The 21657-nt window shown below is 40.1% G+C and overlaps 1 protein-coding gene across 5 annotated transcripts in view; it reads left to right on the top strand.

Annotated features, from left to right (window-relative positions):
- Positions 1 to 66: 66 nt before the first annotated feature.
- LOC110837328 (sodium-coupled monocarboxylate transporter 1) overlaps positions 67 to 21657 on the top strand; it is a 41408-nt gene continuing 19817 nt past the window's right edge. The window contains exon 1 of one of the 5 annotated variants that reach the window (XM_087345401.1): positions 67 to 250. The gene's annotated coding sequence lies outside the window, so the exon portion shown is untranslated. Of the gene's footprint in view, positions 251 to 4062; positions 4218 to 18144; positions 18328 to 21657 lie in introns of those variants that run through there. The other 4 variants (XM_087345400.1, XM_087345399.1, XM_087345402.1 and 1 more) reach the window with 4 other exon arrangements.

The following is a 21657-nucleotide window of genomic DNA, read 5'->3' on the forward strand; positions in this document are numbered from 1 at the left end:
TTTTGCCGTTGATTGCACTTGTGCTTGGATAATGTGTATTCATATCAGTGTTCCTCAACAGCAGAAAATGTTCGTCCTTCTCCCATTGGCTAATTCCCAAGTCATGTGACGAGCAACATGCAGCTTGCAGGCCATAGGTTGTCAACCGCTGTTCTGAATTGCGGTAAGAGGACTCGTCTTCCCGTGGAACGTCTGCGTAGCTCATTTGCATCGGAGTGGAGTTTTGCGTCTGCAGAGGTGACGTACAGTGGTAAATTTTGTGTTCGTTTTTCGAGGATCTCGACTTATTGTAGTCGTCACGAAATTAGATGTTTCGAGACGCAACATCACGGAATGAATCCGCCTCTCCTCACCGCGTGACTGTATATTCACGGCGCTGCCTTCCAGCTTTCTTCATTTCTCACATTTTGTGTCATACGTTAAATCGTTGGGCCCGGTGTAGTGATATGGAACGTCGGTCTGAAAATTTCTTGGCCGTTACTTTGTTTGTAATGCGTGACAGATTGGGAAAATGAGACATGAGAAGTCAGAATAATCAGATTATGTTTAACGTCCACAAGTCGTGGTGCAAAATCACTACCTGTTTGCAACGCCCAAATATACACTGTATAGGGTGTATATAAATTATCTTTGCATTTTCTTTTGTGGATAAAATCTCGTTGAAGAGACGTAGACGCTGTTTGAGCAGCAAATGCGACAGAAACTCTCGAAGTTTAATCAGGTTCCAGTAGGTGTTATTTTTGTACACGTCTCGCATATACCCGATGTGTGCTCGGCGAGTCACGTGCCAGATGTGGGAACAGTAATCCAAGTCATCCCAAATTTAGTGCTTTATGCTTGAATTTCTTCGTGTCGGACGTAAATGGGTACTTGGCCGGATTGGCCCGTGCGTAATGCGCGTTACGCAGCTGTTGCGGAATCTTTCTGCGCTAACTGCAGAACACGCCAACTCCTCTCTCGTGGGGGCAGCCATTTTCAAAACCAGTGGCATCTAGCGGAGGCGTGCAACAACAGCCATCACCGGACCATTTGAAAGAAAACTCTGATAGTTTTTCTATCGACTGGTGCGGTTCTGAAGTTCTAAGTACGCTGCATTTGTTTTCTGTATAATTTTTAAAGTGTAATGTTCTTTTTTTACTCACCCTGTATTTTTAGTTGGTGCTTACAATCTTTTATCTCCTTCTTCCTTGTACGTTCTCTCCACTTGCGTGGGAACCCCATTTATGTGTGCCACCTACGTTTTGAACCACCGCAGCCTAACAAAACCATAAAGTGCAGGGGACGTTTAGCTCGACGCAGTTTGAGCCGTCATGAGACTGCTTGGTGAGGGGAGATGGCTGAAAATGGATGGCATAGAAGGTTCCTTACTTGACTAAACCATAAATTAATAAATTTAGTATTTTATAACAAAAAACTGTCTTAATTTAAATCTGAATTTACGAGGGATCGAGCGAGACTCGTCCCTCGACTGCCCCGGATGTGATGACAAAGAAATGAAGAACGCGGCGGTCAGAATGTGTCAGTCCTGCAAATTGTTCGACTAAACCTAAGTTGTCTCGGTTACGCTGACGGAGCTGCGGTGTTGCCTCGAAACGTCTGATTTTGTGACTTTTTCAAAGTCAAAATGTTCATACAAGAAGTTCCTTTTAAAAGTCATAAATGTGATGTTGTCCTGGAGGCGGATGAGTTTGTGGATGTGTCGAGACTCTGCGGATGGTTTTCGTTGTCAAAGGTAAGAACCTGGTGTTTTTGTAATAGGTGATCAAGAAATTTGAAGGCTTGACTTTTGGTCACCGAGGTAGTGATCTTATTTATCGCTGCTTGCACGTGCATGCGCACGTGAGTATAGGAGTTTCCAAATCCTAGAAAATTCAGGTTTGAGACGTTTTAAACGAGTGGCATCCGAGGGTGCGCCTGCAACTTCCATCTCGATGGACCACAGAAGAAGAATTTCTGTCCCGATCACGAGATAAAAAATTGGATCAGACACTAAGCCTGATTTCTCATCCATGGCAAATCGTTGCGATAATGTGGATGAATAGAAACCTCACCCATTGATTGGACGTCAGTGTCAGAGTAGTAATTACAAGTTTTAGGTTAGGTTGTCATTTGTTTTTGTGGTCATGAAGTGTAGTTTCTTAATATGGGGACTGAACATACATTTTAAGTATTTAAAGACGAGTGTCGTGGTGTAATCCGTACTGGAACACTCGGTTTCCATACGCGTGCTTTGAAAGCTCTAAATTATGATTGATCGTAGATGAAATAAGAAACGATATATCGTAAATTTAGTTCGCGAGTATTACCGTCGATATCGCGCGTATAAACACAGTCAGCAGAATGCAGGTTACGTAATAACAGGCAGAAATCTTGAACACTAGATTCGTTAACAAAATCAAATGCATGAACGTACATAGTTTCCTTTCTCGTCTGATGATTCATCGCCTGTCGGAAACTGATTGTTGACAAAAGAAGGTGCTTTCAAAGTTACGTGAATTTGTTTTGCAAAGAAGAAATTCTCTTCAGTTGTTGATTTTAAAGAAAAAGATACTTTTGTGAGGTTATGTTAGTTACATTTAACAGCTTTGGCTTCTAACGTTGCGTTGTTATTTGAATACTGCAAATCAGAAAGATTGCGTAACGATGCGAGTTAGATTTGTGTAAGAGCACTGGACTCGTGTGCGTATGGTCCTGGGATCGAATTCTGGTAAAGCCATTTTTTTCACGTTTATACGTTTCGACAATGTTGAAACTGCCACAGAATATTGCGATGTAACATATGACGATGCTATTCGGCGTTTTTGTAAGTTTTATTCCGAAGGCGCCTAAATATTGTTCCGATAGTCGTTTTTCGTCCATGTTCTTGGGAAATGCTTCTCGCTAATCGAAACAGCGATAATATGGATGGGTGATGTTGATTTGATATTTCTTTTACAAGAATAATTACAATTACGTAATGTATTTTAAAGGAAACAATAAACACAGTTTCAATGTGACGTGTGTACGCTTACAGTAAAGTTGTTTGAACGTACTGGGTAATTCATTACAATAGATAAAAGATGAACACTTGCGGTAAATTGTGTTAATCGCGTAGAAATGGTGACGAGACGCAAAAGTGTGTGCCCTCACGTCATTTATATTTGCACATCTCCCCGCCTCGGGTTTTCAATGCACACACACACACACACACACTCGTTCCAAGCAATGGTTTCTTGCCCGCTGAATCATTTCGAGGTCTTCTCCTGTTACCCGATGCAGCATTTCTGTCACGTGAGTTCTCTGGTACTGTAGGTCACGTCTTTCGTTAGGCCCCAGTCAAGTTGGTTGAGGTCCGGAAGTCTCGATGTATTTTATCACCACGACCAATCCCAATGATTTTCGTAACGTTTATTATAAAGTACGTCGCAACATGATGACCGACGTACGGTGGCAGCACTTGCGTCGTGTTCAAAGACTATCCTACGCCTTGTCTGCAGAAGCACTGCCTTCGTCAGGAAGTAAAAAAATAGTATTCAGCCCAAACAGTTACGTGTCGTCATCTATCGAATTATACGCGAATGGACATCTGAAATTCTTTTGACGAGTGGTTTTTTTTGGGCCGTGTGGGCTGGTATATATTACCGACGTTTCGGAGATATGGAGGCAGAAAGCTCTTAAAACGTCCGCGACACTTGCAAGTAAGCTTTAAATATTGTATAAACATATTTTACTCGAAATTACCTCCCGAGGTTTATGGCGGCACCTCCCGTTGTCCACCGTCGACACCATTTCGACGGAAAATTAACCAGTGATGATAACAGGAAAAAGTCGAATTGAAAATTTTGTGCTGAAGTTAATTTTTGTTGTGTTCCATGAATGTAAATCGTGAGGAACGTAAGGTTAGGTAAAATTTCCTCTTCCAGGGACTTGCCACGTAAGACCCCGAAAACGTCGGACCCCGTGTAGATAATCAAATCGAAACTACGTTTTATTTTACGAGTCGATTTCTCGACAATCGACTTGTGCCGAGGGCGCGGGTTAATTTAAGGAGGAGGGAGGGAAAAGGAATGTTTGCACCCCTGCTGTTTCATCAGTTGGTACGAACCTTTCAACGAGGTCGCTTTGTTTTCCGATTTTGTTAATCGTGGTTTGTGTTTCGTGCAACGAGTCGTGTCATCGTTTTGCATCACGGAGCGTCGCCATCGAAATAGTCCACGAGTTTTCTTCGGGTATGGAAGGTATTGGTTCGTCGTAATTCCTCTTATCGTTGTAGACTTTGTGGTAAAACAGAATCAATTGCCCTTCAAACCACTTCTGCTGGTGTTCGTGTCTAGCCTCACGGACTCATTTAATCTACGACTCGTAGACCAAGAATTTATGACTGCAATAATCATACTTTAAACAGGGCAAAATATTCCGATAATATTTGTGGGCTGTTTACACACAGAAATTAATGATACTTCGTTGATTATTTTTAAAAAAAAATATCAACTGCTTACGTCATAAAATATAGAGCGAGAGACATGATTATGAATTTGGAAAAGAAAAAAAATCCCCCAAACTTATTTAACGACTCTGCATTGAACACAGGTTTATGTATGTCTCTATTTGACGGCGACTAATCAACTCGAAAAGTTACATTAGCCGTTGAGAAGGTAATTATGATCCGATGGGAAGGATTCATGTTTTGAAAAACGCGACGGACAGACAGACGTGGAGAAGACTGTGAATAGTTCAATCTCTTTAATTTTTTAATTTAATTTGATTAATTTTAATTTAATTAATTTAATTTAATTAAGGCAAGTGAGATAATATCTTTCCTTCAGCATCCTTTCCAGTTCATTTTTCAACCTCATCAGGGCATCTGCGTTAATTTTTTTGAAATTTGATATTGGCCTTGGAAGGGCGGCGTTTGGATTACGTTAATGTTGGGCGGGGGGGGGAGGGGTGGCTACTATAGAACGGAATTTTGATGTTGGCACTGGGAGGGCTGCATGAGAGGTTTGCAGAGAAACGTAGAATTTGGGTACCAAGTCTCTAGGACCGAGGAAAATCACGGAAAACCTTGGGTCGGGATGGCCGGTCGCAGGACCTTCCGGCATTGAAAATCGCGAGCCCTGACGGTGGTCCCTGTCCGCGCTGTTCCTTCGTTAAAAATCGACACATTTCTTCTCTTTTTTTACGTGGGTGTGTTTTGGATACGAAATGACCAACTTGGTTCGTTGTTTATCCAATTACAAAGTCGTAATCCACTGTGACCGAAGATCGTCTCAATTATATTTAATGATTCAGCCCGTACCGCGAAGAAAACACAACGCCTCACCATTACATCGATCGACTGGTTGACGCTGTTTAAGGAAATAGTCGCTGTTTACACTGAGAATCATAGTTCGTCTGATTAATATTAAAAGATTCAGCCCGTACCGCGAAGAAAACACAACGCCTCACCATTACATCGATCGATGTTTAAGGAAATAGTCGCTGTTTACACTGAGAACAATCCGAAACACGTAAATACAAGACGCAGAGTTTATGATTACATATATTTACCATTTGGATTTGAATGATTTATCTGAAACAGAGATTTCGTACTTACGTTCTTTAAAAGCATCGAGTGTACTCGGCTTATTAATGCTGGTCGTGCGAATTCGAGACGCACGGATTCAGTTACATTTTCTGTGTTTTCAATTCGATATCTCGGAGACGAAGAAACGATTTTTGTTTTCTAACAAAATGTTTCAGTTGGCAACGCCAAAGAACGTGTGAGCGACATCCTTGTTTATTTAACGCTCGTGCCGTCTTTTGTTTTGTTGTTTTTTAACACCAACGTAAAAAAACTAATTTTTTTTTCGTTGTTTGTAATTTATTTAATATTTATTTTTAAGCTGTTTAGTAAAAGTGAGGTCCACGATGAAATTAGGGATGGAATAGAAGTCAGGTACCGGTGTTATTGTTACGAAAAACGAAGGACTTAGATATAATTCAGAAGTTCCAAATGCATTATTTCAGTCCAATTGTTTCGGTGACCTAGGAATTTGCACTGATATTAAACTAAATGCATGAACATGTAATATGGCTCGACTTTTGTGAAGGCGGTGACGAACGTTCCGATTCCATACTCAGGTATCATGTGGCTTTCGTTGGAGAACCTCAAGGTGAGAGACAGAGGGGCGGGGGGTCGGTTGGTACAAACTGGATTGAAGTGGCTCCACGTAAGGTTTGATGATGGCTTACGCCGTTCCAGGCGTCATAACAAAACAAATGTATTCGACTGCAGTTAGAGGTTGTCCAGAAATGACGTCATGAAGTCTTCAGGGGGGCCAAATCAAGGAATCGATTAAAATTTGTAAGGTCATTACTAGATCAGTACATAAATTAGGAATCTTTGTGAAAAAATGTCTGCTATCGGAGTTGTAAATCGTGCTGAAGATGGCAAACATTTGTCTGAATTTTTTTTTAAAATATGCAGCGCACGTATAAAACCAGATCTTGAGTCTACGTCCGAAAATATGTTTCGACAGACACGTGGAATTCCGTGCGCGTAAATCAGTTGTTTGTACGAGTCCCAAAAGCGAGCGAAGAACTCAAGATTGTCGCCATTTTCTGTGTTTGTTTCTAACAATTTCAGTTGGTTTCGTGACCCTTAGAGCTAAATTACATTATAATGTATTGTTACTGATTTACATTACTTTATAGCAAATTTAAGAACGCGCGATTTCTGAAGTTACGATTCGAATTTGTATAAATATAACAATAACTAACTACCTAGATGGCTTACCGAACCCGAAGGTTCATCACCGAATTAACCAAAGCCCTCCACCGGACCCTGTCCTGGGCCAACAAAATTCAGTTTCCTTCAACTCCTATCTCCCATAGATCCCGCCTGAGATTATCCTCCCATCTACGTCTAGGTCTCCCCAGAGGTCTCTTCCCCTCAGGCTTCCTCCCGACTGAGATTATCCTCCCATCTACGTCTAGGTCTCCCCAGAGGTCTCTTCCCCTCAGGCTTCCTCCCGACTGAGATTATCCTCCCATCTACGTCTAGGTCTCCCCAGTTGTCTCTTTCCCTCAGGCTTCCTCCTGCCTGAGATTATCCTCCCATCTACGTCTAGGTCTCCCCAGAGGTCTCTTCCCCTCAGGCTTCCTCCCGCCTGAGATTATCCTCCCATCTACGTCTAGGTCTCCCCAGAGGTCTCTTCCCCTCAGGCTTCCTCCTGCCTGAGATTATCCTCCCATCTACGTCTAGGTCTCCCCAGAGGTCTCTTCCCCTCAGGCTTCCTCCTGCCTGAGATTATCCTCCCATCTACGTCTAGGTCTCCCCAGAGGTCTCTTCCCCTCAGGCTTCCTCCCGCCTGACATTATCCTCCCATCTACGTCTAGGTCTCCCCAGAGGTCTCTTCCCCTCAGGCTTCCCGGTGCACACCTCTTGCCCCATCCATGCGCGCTACATACCCAGCTCATCTCATTCTTCTCGACTTAATCACCCTGACAATATTGGGAGAGGAGTACAGATTTTTAAGCTCGTCATTATGCAGTTTTCTCCACGCCCCATCGTCTTCTCTCTTAGGCCCAAATATCCTCCTCAACACCCGATTCTCAAACACCTGCAATCCGTGTTCCTCCCTCTGAGTGAGAGACCATGTTTCGCACCCATACAAAACAACAGGCAAAATTATTGTTTTGTATACTTTAATTTTCAGGTTCTTAGAAATCAGACGGGAAGACAAAATATTTAGCAAGCATTTCCGGAATTTAGTCTCCTCCTAACTTCCTCGCGAGTGTCTTTTTGATTTGTTGTTGTTGTTCCCAAATATTTGAACTTTGTTAAAATTTCAAAGGATTTCTTAGCCACCCTAAGATAATTCTGCCCGCCTGTCTTCTGATGACGAGATACTAACATGTACTTAGTTTTTTCTGAATTTACTTCCAGCCCCACTTGTCTACTAGCCTCTAGTAAAACTTCTGCGTTCCTCTTTGTTGTATTTTTATCGTCCCCCAATAAATTAACATCATCAGCAAATGCCAATAGCTGATGTGCCCCATTCAATTGCAAGCCCTCCTGCCTATCTTGGACTTTCCTGATAGCATATTCTACAATCTTTATTTTAAGAGGGACCTCGTCACGTGTATTGAATAAGTTTTAACATAGGCACAAAGCCAGGGCCTTCTGCTTGAATCGATGCTGTTATTTTTAAGCTGTCAGTCTCAAAAAACAAATGAAGGAACACAGAAAATTCATGTTTTAATCGTCTCGACAGTGATATTCGCCCTCTGTTTGGAGCAGCTAGAAGCTTCCAGAATTTAACCCGGTCGAAGAAACTTTGCAGTGGAATTTCGTGTCTTGTATTTCCGTAAATTTTGTTCTGTGACACCCCCCCCCCCACCCCCGAATTCGTAAGCGAAATCATATCTGTCATCACCAACTCCTTTAATCAGTCTGAGACAAAATTTTGTCTTATTCTACAAGCATTGTTTGTTTCCTCTAATTCCTTAAAATCAGAATGTTCCCGAGTAACATGAAAAAACGTGAAATTCAGCGCAAACTTTTCGTTTCTGAAATATAATTCACGAAATCCCCACCCCCATCCATGCCGCTCCTATCGAAACAGCTGAATTTCAGATCTCTGCCTTTGGATTTTGTTTCCTGAAGCCGGAAGTTGATCCTGGTCTACATCGTCTTTTGTTTCCGTCCGTCAGCGCATGCGCTGTAGAACTCCTAAGCCTTTATAGAGGCAGAATCGGAGTTAAAGAGTCATGACGATAAAGCCTCTCCTTTATCAAACCATTAAGAAAACGAGAAGCCCGAAAAGAATGTTTTACCTTACGCAGTTTATTGTAGATTCTGTTTAAACTTTTAAATTAAAACCTGATCGTTTTCGTCGTTACACCAGAATGCATGGCAAGTGTTCGGTTACACGGAATGTCTGATCACCAGGTCAGCCATTGTTTTGAGATTTGATATCACGTGGTCCTACGTACCAGTCGACCTTCAGCCACACAGCCGAAGGACAGAACAGAAATGAGTTTTTTTTTCTTCCCCCAGTTGATTTTAAATTGTACGTAAGCAAATTATACGCGAGATTTCATACCCTCATTGCGACTAAGATGGCTGTCTTCTGGTTTGTTGCGAAGTGCAGTCTTAGAAATTTATCTTTTTTTTTTTTTTCATAGGCAGCAAGCATCTCTGAAACGTCGAGAAACTTCTAACTGAAGATAACCACGATCAGATTATTTTTTTTTTAAAATAAAATAACGTGAACATGGAAATGAGGATTTTGTCGCGTATTATTTGCAATATTAAGGGAATTTCAGTGCTGATAAGATACAAACAAATCGATCAGAATTCTTTTCGATATTCGTTATGAATTGTTTTTACGGGATATGGGTCTCTGAGGCCTTCGGATTTGGTCGCAGAACCAGTTTGTGAGTTGTACGTAGTCAAGACTTTCCCCCCCCCCCCCACTTGTTTTTTACTGGATTGATCACGGTCTATTGAGATCTGGAATGAGCCGGTAGAATCTGGACCCAGTGAGTTCCGGAATCTTAAAAGCAGAAGTCATCATCAGATCCTGTCACGTCCAGAAGCAAAACGAGTGTTACAGCGGAGCGTGGGCCTTCTCTGTGTGTATCGAGAGATCGTTTGCTCGTATACCATTATCGATATCTTACCTTATGGTCGATCTTTGCCTTTGCAGTGAATGTCTGGAAACATCGGCGCACAGACCACCTTGTCCCTTGTCATTAATTCTCTCTGAGCATGTGATGATTATAATTGTTTAATTTTAACCGTCTAATCACAATAAAATATTTTATTAAATATTAAAATATTAAAATATTATTACTACAATTAACATTTAATATTTAAAATATTTAAAATATATTAAAATGATGCTCTTTCTATCGAAATGTTCGATTTACAATTAGAGCATCATCTTTTTCACGACATGTTTCGGTTTTCAATGAACCATCTTCAGGTGTATAATCGATATAAATTTAAGTTCTTACAGCAAGAGATGATAATGTTGCGTCATATTGTGATGATTATAATTGTTTAATTTTAACCGTATAATCACAATAAAATATTTTATTAAATATTAAAATATTAAAATATTATTACTGCAATTAACATTTAATATTTAAAATATTTAAAATATATTAAAATGATGCTCTTTCTATCGAAATGTTCGATTTACAATTAGAGCATCATCTTTTCCACGACATGTTTCGGTTTTCAATGAACCATCTTCAGGTCTATAATCGATATAAATTTAAATGTAATATTCTAAATGCAATCCTTCGTCAGATGTCCATTAAATATCGGAAAGTTTTCCTCTTCTAGATCAATTGTACTTTGTTATCACATTCAATGTTGTTTACGTAAATGTATGTGATCTTGCGTGGGTGTAGTGGTTTTTTTATAATCTGTCAGATATGAAGAGTGGAGGAGTTCCGTCTAGAAGTAATGTTGTGTTGGAATTCTCTCTGAGCAGCTTAGCACAGCAGAAACCTTTCTGATTTGCATCCGACTTGCAAGCTCCCCAGAGCCTAACAATCTTTATTTATTTGTTTAACGACGCTCTCTAAGTAGCTCAGACAACGCAGCGTCGAAAAGCGAAAACACTCCTAGAATTACAACCAAATATAATTCTGTACTTTATATACGAGTGTTACTTCCAAAGTCATGGCAACTATTTTTTTTTTTGGGGGGGGGGGCGTAGTTGTGAGTGGGTGTAGGTTTAATATCCAAGGAAAAAGGCACATTTCGGAATGACCTTTTTTTTCCCACTCTTTAATCCTAGAAAAATTCAAATTGTGATTAAAAAATTTCAAAAATTCGGCGTATTACGAGTCCTTTCTGCAGAATAACTTACGTCTTGCAATTAGGAATAAACGTCCTGTACGACGTTGGAGATGGGAAGTACTCCACCATCCTCCATATTCCCGTGACCTTTCGCCTTGTGACTTAATACCCAAATTGAAACGCTTTTTATAGAGGGTGAGGCTGACGAGTTTATGCATTTGAATATGTACACACATGCGTATGAGATTAATTTATTATTTACTAAATAAAATGCTTACGTAAGAAGTCTTTCGCGTATTTTATCACTTCATAAAACGTGACTTCTGATGGCAGACTCTTTAAGCCTACTTCACGTAGCTTATCTTTATTTAATATCGTGTTTTGAATGAAAATAAAATAAGGTTACATTCGCGTGTCTCAGCTGGTTTCATGCCATGGGAACTTCAGTTCTGTTCTGTTGTGAGTCCTAAGTTCCGTCACGAAGTTGAATCGAATCATTGTAGCATTTCTGTACATATATATATATATATTTTTTTTTTTTTACAAAAATCAGCGTACCTGATCTGTGAGTACTTTTCGAGAATTGTTTCTCGTTTATTAAACTTAATTTTGTTATTCCGGCGAATTATACTATCGTTTAAGTGACTAGGGAAAAGCTAGCTTCGAAAATGTTCTTAGGGACGTAATTTGATTTTGCGAGAGTCGACTACTATCGAAACAAAACACAGACGCGAGTATCGATTTCCGTCAATCGAAGTTGTGCGAGTTCATGTGAGCGTTCGATGTGTACTTTTTGCATTTCCTTAACGCAGTTAACACTATTATAAGAGGAATATTTCAGTTTGTGTTCTCTGAAAATTTGTATGCGCTGTGACGTTTATGTTATTTTCAGTAACAGGTCTGTTATTGCAACCTGATCTCCACGGTCATTGTATTTTATGTGTCAATATTTTACTCTTAAGCAATTTTTTATGAATCTCCTGACGTCAATTTTGAGTTTTGTGTGAATTAGAGGTCTAATTGAAAGAACATACAAGACGCTATTGGTCTTCGTATCCAATACCAAATTTAATATAAATCCGTTCCTCGGATAAAGGATGTCATTATAAGGGCATTCTCCTTGCGCGTTCATTATATGAACAATGTATAATCACTGGTCCAGATGACAGCTTCGTCGTTTTGTTCGGAACGAACAAGAGCTGACGCAGGTGGAAGGAATTTAATGTCGCACTTATAAAACTGGCTGCAGTAATTATGAGACGTACAGTACAGAATTCCACCCCACAATTTTCTGTCAACTTTAACTCCACAGCTCATGAAATTAGTGGTGATCGTCGGTGTAGATTTTGACGTACCACATTCGACTGCCGATCAGATATTCTGGATTTACCATACGCCAGTAAAATGTGGGAGCGCAGTGGTTAGGTTAGGTTGGGTTAGGTTAGGTTGGATTAGATTAGTTTAGGTTAGGTTATATTAGGTTACGTTAGGTTAGGTTAGGTTGGATTAGGTTAGGTTGGGTTAGGTTAGGTTGGATTAGATTAGTTTAGGTTAGGTTATATTAGGTTAGGTTACATTAGGTTAGGTTACGTTAGGTTAGGTTACATTAGGTTAGGTTAGGTTGGATTAGGTTAGGTTACATTAGGTTAGGTTAGGTTGGATTAGGTTAGGTTACATTAGGTTAGGTTAGGTTGGATTAGGTTAGTTTAGGTTACATTAGGTTAGGTTAGGTTGGATTAGGTTAGGTTGGGTTAGGTTAGGTTGGATTAGATTAGTTTAGGTTAGGTTATATTAGGTTAGGTTACATTAGGCTAGGTTACGTTAGGTTAGGTTGCATTAGGTTAGGTTAGGTTGGATTAGGTTAGGTTACATTAGGTTAGGTTAGGTTGGATTAGTTTAGGTTAGGTTACATTAGGTTAGGTTAGGTTAGGTTACATTAGGTTAGGTTAGGTTGGATTAGGTTGGGTTGGGTTAGTTTAGGTTAGGTTTGCAATTTATAGACTTCGTGAAATATTTTATGATTCAGTTAGGACGAGAGTTTTATCGCGTTCATTGAATCAAATTTTTGTGCACATTCAATTGTCTAAATAAACCAAAACTTTAAAATGTTTGAATTGTCTTGGGGTGTGTACGAGTTTTGGACTGTGGGGATGGATATTGACCCCTTGGTCACCCCTGACCATAATCTTCACTCTTAATCTATACCCTATCATAAATATCTTCAAGAACCTGAAGGAAAGACACCAGTTGGCCCATTTGGAAGGATAATATTAAAATGAATCTTAATTACAAATGTTGGTAGGGTGTGGACTGCTTTCGTCTGGCTTAGGACACGAACCGGTGGCGGTCTCTTGTGAGCAGAATAATGAAGTGCGGTAATTCCATGACTAGCTGAGCTACTGTCAGCTTCTGAAGGAGGAGACTGCTCCATGTGGTTAGTTAAACGAGAGGCGGGAATGTTTATAAGGCTTTTATTAGCGCTAGAGAATGACCCGTTGACGGTAACGGGAAAGTGAGTTGGGCCTTTTTTGATTCCGGATGCAACAAATTTTCACCGAAACGTCGAAGAGAGAGAGGAAACTTTTATCTTCCTGCCACACGTGATCGACGGAGATCCAGAGCGATACGGAATGGAACTGCCAACTCACTGAAAATTCTCCAGGAATGTTTGTGCAGATGACCGGTCAAGATTTTGGAACAATTTCGTGCAGAATTCGCACAAGTAACAAATGAATACGTTACGTGAAATCGCTTTATTAAAAAATTCTAGCCTCACTTCGAAAACTAAGGATTTGCGGACCCATATTTATGTGAACTTATTTTTTTTTTTTAAATTATTTTGTGTCATCACTAAAATTCGAATCAACCTGTATATGAGTAAAAGTAAGAAATTTTCAAACGTTTATTACGTCACAACTCTGGTGTTTGAAAAAACCTGCGTCTGTACGATTGCAGACGACTTCACGCATCGAAAGTATTACGACATTAAACGTAACCCGGAAGGTCAGGTGACCTTGGAATTGAGTCCTGCTCTGTCCAGAAATTACCGGCGTCATTTCGTGACTTCGTCCCGTGAGAGAATGAATTTCAATAAAATTTGGTTTTTCAGGATTTAGATAAACGTCTTCTCATATCTAACCGCGTCTGTGCCGTAGAACGCGTAATATACGGCAAAACACGTCTCCCGAAACGTCGGTCGCTGTAGTGAACGCACAAGGGAAGGCAATCTGTGGTTCGCAGCGAAGTTGCGAAAGTGCGTAACATCTCCGCGCTCGTCTAGAGCGTAACTCGTCATGTGCATATCGGAACGAAAAAAAATAATAATTAAACAGAATTTGTAGGTTAGGTTAGAAAATATTTTACGTCAATACACGTTTTCCGTGTGACTTAACAGTTCTGTAGACACATAATTAAAATCGTCTCGTAACTCGACTGTTAGACCGATTTTGATCAAATTTCTGCACTGGCCTAGAAGCTTCCATTTGCGATAAGTTAGAGACGGATTTGGAGTGAACTGGCTTGTAGAGACGACTTTGCAGACGTGTGATGTCCTTTTATATGTATTTTGTCCAAACTGTAGCCTTTTTTCCCCGGAATTACTGAAGCGAAATTGCCCTGACGCGAATGTTACATTTAAAACCTGGAGAAACTGTAAACGGAATTAACGATCGAACTCATTCCGGGTTTTATATGTACGCCGTGTTGTTGCTGAACCTATTCAGAGTACGTAGTTAGAAATTGTTATTTTTGTACTAGAATAAACGAACACCGAAAAATAATTTAGATTTTTATTTCACGCGCAGATGTATGATCGATTACTTTTAGAGAATATCGATAACTATCGATTGTAGCTTTATGTGAAGTAGTGGTTACATTTGACCGGAAAAAAAAATTATTCGAAGCTCGTTTTCATCAAATTTTAGTGCAAACTGAGTACCAAGTTTGATTGAAATGTATCTCATTTAATGTAGTTTATTAAGAAAAGCCTTTACTAATTGACATTTCAGACTCATTCAGTTGATTCGAGGGCGCTAAACCTGCAATGCAAACAAAAAAAAAAAAAAACGTACCGGGTTCAAATCTTGGCTATGGACCGATTATCTTCATACTTATCGTGGTTTTCCTTAGTATCTCAGTCATTTATTCTCTTCACGATGTGTACCTTCAGTAATTAATACCTCGCCGTGATATTTAGGGTCAGTTCAGAAACTCTATAAAAGTAATCGACACGTGATTGCCCTTTCTTGGCGTGCGTTAATTTGGCAACACTGATCCCGCCGCCATCTTGTACTCTCCACTTAAGATTATAACTGGCGTCGTTAACATTTAATTTTCCATTTACCTAAGCATCGTACTCTGAAGCAGGCGTATGATGAAGATCCACGTATTCTAAACGTGGCTTACGTGAGCCTGATATCCATCTTAATGTTATCCCAAATCGGCAATCGCCTAATTGAACGTTTCTCAAGAGATGAATATTTTAATTTACTAGACAGTGTGTGTATCTCTGACTATTGAATTGGAATTTGTTTCTTTGTAGGAAAGAGTTTCAGAGATCGCCTCCCTTTTGAATGTTCTATATCGAAACGTGCCAAAGGAGAAATTAGTTCATGGCAAATACTTCGTGGCACTGAACTGGGCTTTAACACGGGTGTCCGAAGTTGGAAGCCTGCACCTGCGCCGTGGAACGCGAAAGGTCGATAGAATTTGTGACAAGAAGGAAGAGGATCTAGTTTTCACCGGTTCTAAGTGGCCGTGTTCAGTGCATTCGAATGCCTCTTCGTGTTTAGCCACGGTCGATTGTTAACGTTACAAGCGTCCAACTTCATTTCCTGTTTGTGCTAAGTACTTTGGTCTGGCCTCGCTCCTTCTCTAACGACAGTATTATACGTCGAGGAGAGACAAACATCCTTCCAATTCTGTGCTGCGTCCATCTTCGTGGCTAATTTATTGATAGTTTAAATATTTAGAATTATATGATTTTCATTTTAACGGTAACAATCTTTCTCTGAAATATGTTTTTACGAACTGAGGTTAAGGAAACTGGCGCCACAACAATGGGCTTTGTTGTAACGGTCTGGAGCGTAGATCCTGCGCCCATTTTGTGTTGTAAGCGAGCATTCAGCAGAGAAGCCGATGAACAGAAGTTTCTGTTTTAATTTTTTCGTCAATTGCCTGTCCTGAAAGCGACTTATAAGATTTGCAAGCGGTCGGAATGCTTCGTAACTTAAAAAGAGGTTAGGTTTTAGGGCCGGGAAGTTTCCATTGAGGATGAGATATTTCGGAGTTCGATTTATATTTGACGTTCTGTGAAATACTTGTTCTCAACATGCTATGAAACGCGTTGTCTGTGACTGGCTGTTTTCAGTGGCCAGAAAGACACATTCAGATATGTCTCAGTCACGTGTCTAAGCCAGTGTATTGCAACCGCGAGTGTTTATAAGAGATTGCATATTTGAACGTAATAATTAGAAAATGGCAGTAACTTCTCTAATCACACGTACTCGTTGGTTCATCGTCCATAGTTTGATCTAACATTTCTTAAGTTTGGTTTTAAAATTCCTGCCTTCTAAAATGGTATGTATATACTTACGACCACGTGAGGCGAAATTCTGTGGTGTGTCGTCATTAAGTTGTGCCTCGGGTGAAAGGGGCTTAAGGAACAATTGTCTAAGTGGGATTTCTACTTGTCTGAGACTATCTCGTCTTTTCTGAATAGGATTTGAGGTTTATTAAACTTGCTAATTGTTTTTGTTAATTTTAACCGTCTAATCACAATAAAATATTTTATTAAATATTAAAATATTATTACTATAATTAACATTTAATATTTAAAATATATTAAAATATATATTAAAATGATGCTCTTTCTATCGAAATGTTCGATTTACAATTAGAAAGAGCATCATTTTAATATATATTTTAATATATTTTAAATATTAAACGTTAATTATAGTAATAATATTTTAATATTTAATAAAATATTTTATTGTGATTAGACGGTTAAAATAAACAATTATAATCATCAAAATATGACGCAACATTATCACCTCATAAACTTGCTAAGTCGGTACTAATAATTAATAGTCCCGCATGACTAAATTATAAAGAAGTCCCTGACGATGCAGACGGCGTGTCCGAGCTGTCAGGTTTTAAGTCAATACTGACATGGCTTATCGCCCGAGAGGGTTTTAACACAGTTAAGAGTGTGACTAGGTAAGTTAGTTAAGTCGGCTGTCCTGACTGTGGTGTGTAGTCGTTCTGTAATTTGATATGACGTCAGAAATATCTGCATTTGATACAGCAACTCCATGCAGCAGAATTCTTCTTGAAAAGCCGATGGTCCTTGTGCTGGGATTTCGTCTTTTATGGCATTCGATCGTTCGTTATTTGTTTATTTTTGAGGGGGTTGGCGTAGTGAAGTTTGCCTATTATAATATAAAGAAATTGATGAAATTAATTAAAATTAAAAAGCTTCTTAAGATTGAAGTTAATATTCTTTATTTATATTCGAAATAAATAACAACATACAAAATATTTCTCACATTCACGTAATTTACAAGATGGCTGTAACGCGTTAGGTCAGAGCAAGCACCGAAAGCAGAGCCATCTGGCAAGACAGTGAACCACAGGGACTTACGAGAGAACAAATGAATGGAGATGGGAGATTTAACACAACGAGGGACTTATGAAGTTCTTTCTAGTAAGCAAGTCGCGACCTGGTGCTTCGTATTTGGGAGGTCCCAGGTTTGAATCTCGACATGGAAACTGTGTATCTTGACTGGAGTGCATTTTAAAGATTCATCCCACACCCTTTCGAATTCGGTGTTTGTTAACGAACCCTGCCATCATCTGAGAAACTGAAAGCGTCCTTAAGTAATGCAACAAAAGTACATTTTATGTGGTGGAAGGAAATAAGTTGCTGTTCGCTGGTCATATATATAACCCGGATATTTAATCTCTAAAGCAATTTCGCAAACTGTCCGCGTGGAAAATATTGTTCAAATTGATTTTGTACGACTGGTTTCCTATAATGCGGACTGGATTGAACCGGTTCAAAGTGTGCTTCAAGGACGTCTTCCTGTGAAGGACCAAAGGTTTTTCGCTGATTGAAGTTGGCAATTCGCTACGGCCATTAGATTCAGAATTGCTCTGGTTAGCATAACAACGTCTCTCTCGTGTGTGGTCATATGTTGGAGGGGTGGAGTGGGGGGGTTAATGAGGGTGCAGGACGTCTCTTTTCCCCGGTTGGTCCATCTGGACAGAGCCGGATGTTTCTGAACTTGTTATTGTTTTAATTACTGTGCTTCGCGGTAGTCTTTTTTTTTTTTTTTTTTTTTTTTTTGTCTTTAACGCGAGGCCTCCAATTGGCTGTCTCTCCGATCGCTAGTAGTTCAGACCTCGCCTCCTGGTATTGTACCTTGTTTGGTTTCATATCTTAAAACAGCTGCATCCGTCCAGTTAATCGCATTTTTCCGATCTCCGCGCCCGTGAATGTGTCATCTGCTGGGTGGAGTGACTCGTCAGCTGATCAACGACAGACTCTGGTAATATTTATTCAGCATTGTGGCCTAAGTGCATGTGTACTGGCGTTTGTACGAAGACCCAGACTCTGGGAGCACCGGATTCATTTTTATGTGTGGTTACATCAGAAAACTCTTTGTACCCTTCGAAGCCGAAACTATTTAAGAATTCGGTCCGTACCGCGAAGAAAACACGTCTCTTCACCATTACAAAGATCAACTGGTTAACCTTTTGAAGTCAAAGCTCGTCTAAATATTACGTATTTAAGAATTCGGTCCGTACCGCGAAGAAAACACGTCTCTTCACCATTACAAAGATCAACTGGTTAACCTTTTGAAGTCAAAGCTCGTCTAAATATTACGTATTTAAGAATTCGGTCCGTACCGCGAAGAAAACACGTCTCTTCACCATTACAAAGATCAGCTGATTAACCTTTTGAAGTCAAAGCTCAAGTTAGAGCAAGTTTCAGACACTCTTAAGCTGGGTATATTATTTTGGTTCGCGACAGCTTTCCATCACAACGTCCAGTTCATTGTCACGAGTCGGAAAAGAAAATATTCGAGAAAACAAATGTTTTTCTTTGTTATTAATATCCGTAAAAATTGTGTCCTTATTACCACACATTTCAAAAATTTGCCCAGTTTGAGAAAATGACCTTAAAATATTCTTCTCAGGAACATAGTTCAATTATTTACCAGTTTTGCGTTAATATCGATTATAATGGAACAATCGATACCGTGATCCTGCAACTTGCAAACAATTGAATGTGTGCAAATGGCGTAGTTGGTCGTGAGTGATGAAGCTTAATGTGTGACGAATTCGAACACGTATTCTGGTAATCTGTTATTGATTTTACATGTTGGTACCAGGAACGACAGTCCTGCCAACAGCGTAGTTGAATTTCCGGATCGCGCTTGATAGGCTCTTATTTCTGTACAGGTATATTTTTATACTATAAAGCGGAAGGTAGTGTAAATATTATTTAAGGATTCAGCTCGCACCGCGAAGAAAACACTACACTTCACCATTACAAAGATCGTCTGCTTAATGATCTATAAAGAATTTTGTCAGATATTTTGTTGCATATTTCAGTGAAGGGTCTTGTGTGTCAGAAGTTGCCAATGTCCCACTGACATCGGTTTCTGGCAAGGACCTCGTCTCGCCATCGGCTGTGCTTGTCAGGAGTATAATTTAATCCGCCGCCATTTCTCTCCAGGGCTTTGTTTTCCTCAGACGACAGCGTGGACGAAAGTGCACATTCGTATGTCGTGACTTATAATATGATTTATTACCGTCATGTGTCCGCCAGCGAACAGCATGTTCGACGGCCCTGTGTCCAGCGTCGACAGTGAAGCTCGACTGATGCTCATTGGCTCGGCGGTCGTCACGTGACGTTACAGACCTTCCTTTGTTTTTTTGATTTGCTTCACTGTCCTGTCACTCACGTCGCTAGTATCGATATAATTTCAAAATGGCTAACGAAATGCCTTTAGTTCCAATTTGACCAACTAAATGTTAATTTGCGGATGTTAATGATCAGTGTTTTTGAAAATGTCACAAAGAATTCCGTGCTACGTACACAAAATTTATGAACGACGTCACGCGGGTAAAATCCCTGTCCGTTAACTGTGGCGAGAGTGAAACATGTCGACGTCTGACATGATCTGCATACTTACATACGTACACCACTCGGTGCGCCGACTTGGCCGTCTTTTGGGGACAGCCTCGGCTGGCCTGATGAACATCAGTCCCCCTCGGTTGCCCTTGGGTGACCTCTGACAGCCTCCCGAGTTGCCGGACTAAGGGGTTCGAGTCAAATCTCTCGGTCAGTGCTCTGATGTGGTCGGCGCAGAGCGGGATCCCCAAATCCTCGTGAGTTTGCCTGATACCAACGTACGAAGGCGCGTTAATAGCAATGCGAAAACACTTGCAACTTCCGGAAGTGGCTGCAGGCAGCTGACCTCCAAATCGCGCATGCGTACTCCATCATAGTCTGTGATGATGGAACGTTATCCTGTGGTTTTATACAAGTTCAGCGACGCTGACCTTCGAGATATTTTAAAATTACAACACAAAATAGTGGTCTAATAACCCTAACCTCACATAACTACTCTGCTACTGTGTACAGAAACCTTTGATTGTTTGTCTGATAACTCCGATTGCCTGATCACGAGGTGTGCTCAACACCTCATCTCGGTCGAGAATACTCGGAGTGTTTGAATCGATTCTATGCAGGTCGTTGGATTGGTCGTGGAGTCCCACGTGCCTGGCCACCCCGTTCGCCAGACTTGACACACTTTTATTTCTACTTGTGAGGAAACTTGGAGGACTGGAGAAATCTCAGACTAAAGAGGGCAGCACGTGTTCTTTCAAAACGAGTTCTCTTGTGCACAAATAATGGACGACGCCATTTCGAACAGCAAGCACGTAACGTTTGCCACAACGCGCGTTAAACATGAGTAGAATACCTTTCTTCGTTTAAAAATAATGCTATGTAATCTTCGCTGTTATTCGATGTTCACCCCTTTTCATCCATCATAAGTACGTAACGGGTTTTATGAACGTAATAGTGGAAACCACACAACTTAGTTCGTCCGCCATGTTGGTATTACAGGTGTTAGGAAGTTAAGAAGTACGAGTATAGGGTAGCGTCCAGTGGTATTAAGTTCATACCAAATTTAATCTAAATCTGTCATCTGTTCCCCTTCCGAAGGGGCAAAGCCCTTTCGTAGTGTAGGTGAATAAATGCTTATAACTATGTTTACATATGACGTGGATAAAATAATCTTTAGAATGTTTAACGTCTTTCTTCTGATGTCGATTGTTTTGTATTAATCGACGTTTCGGCGAACATTGCAGCTGCCATTTTCAGGGTGGGTATGAGGTTGAACAAGTTCAGAAAGCCTTCCGAACCTTGAAAATGGCAACGCTTAGTTCTGATATGCATTTCTTTTCCCCACTGCATGTACCAATCATCTCATACTTTGAGTTTTTTTTTTAAAAATTCGCTTGTTCTTGTCCTATTATTATCCTGGAGAGCTCAAGGCCAAAAAAATTTCAAACGATCTTTTCCCTGAAATTCAGGATTAAATCCGACTAACTTCTGATATTGTCCTGAAGTAAATATCTCGTTCTTTGCAGCAGCTTTTAATATTAGAGTCTGCTTGTCGGAGCATGGACGTAACGTAACCTAGTCGTACATGAATTGAACGCCAGAAGGCGACACTTGTCAGGCAGCTGATGAAAAATCAGTTCTGAAAGTTCTAATTAAATCTTCATGAAATTAAATTATAATGAGTCCAAGTATTATTAAAGGTATTTATTTTAACATTTAATAAAGCAGGGTTCTAAAA

This window comes from Zootermopsis nevadensis, unplaced genomic scaffold, assembly GCF_977971745.1.
Source record: "Zootermopsis nevadensis isolate Lab colony 2312 unplaced genomic scaffold, Znev_1.0 Znev_ptg000009l, whole genome shotgun sequence".
Classification (NCBI taxonomy): Eukaryota; Metazoa; Arthropoda; class Insecta; order Blattodea; family Termopsidae; genus Zootermopsis; species Zootermopsis nevadensis.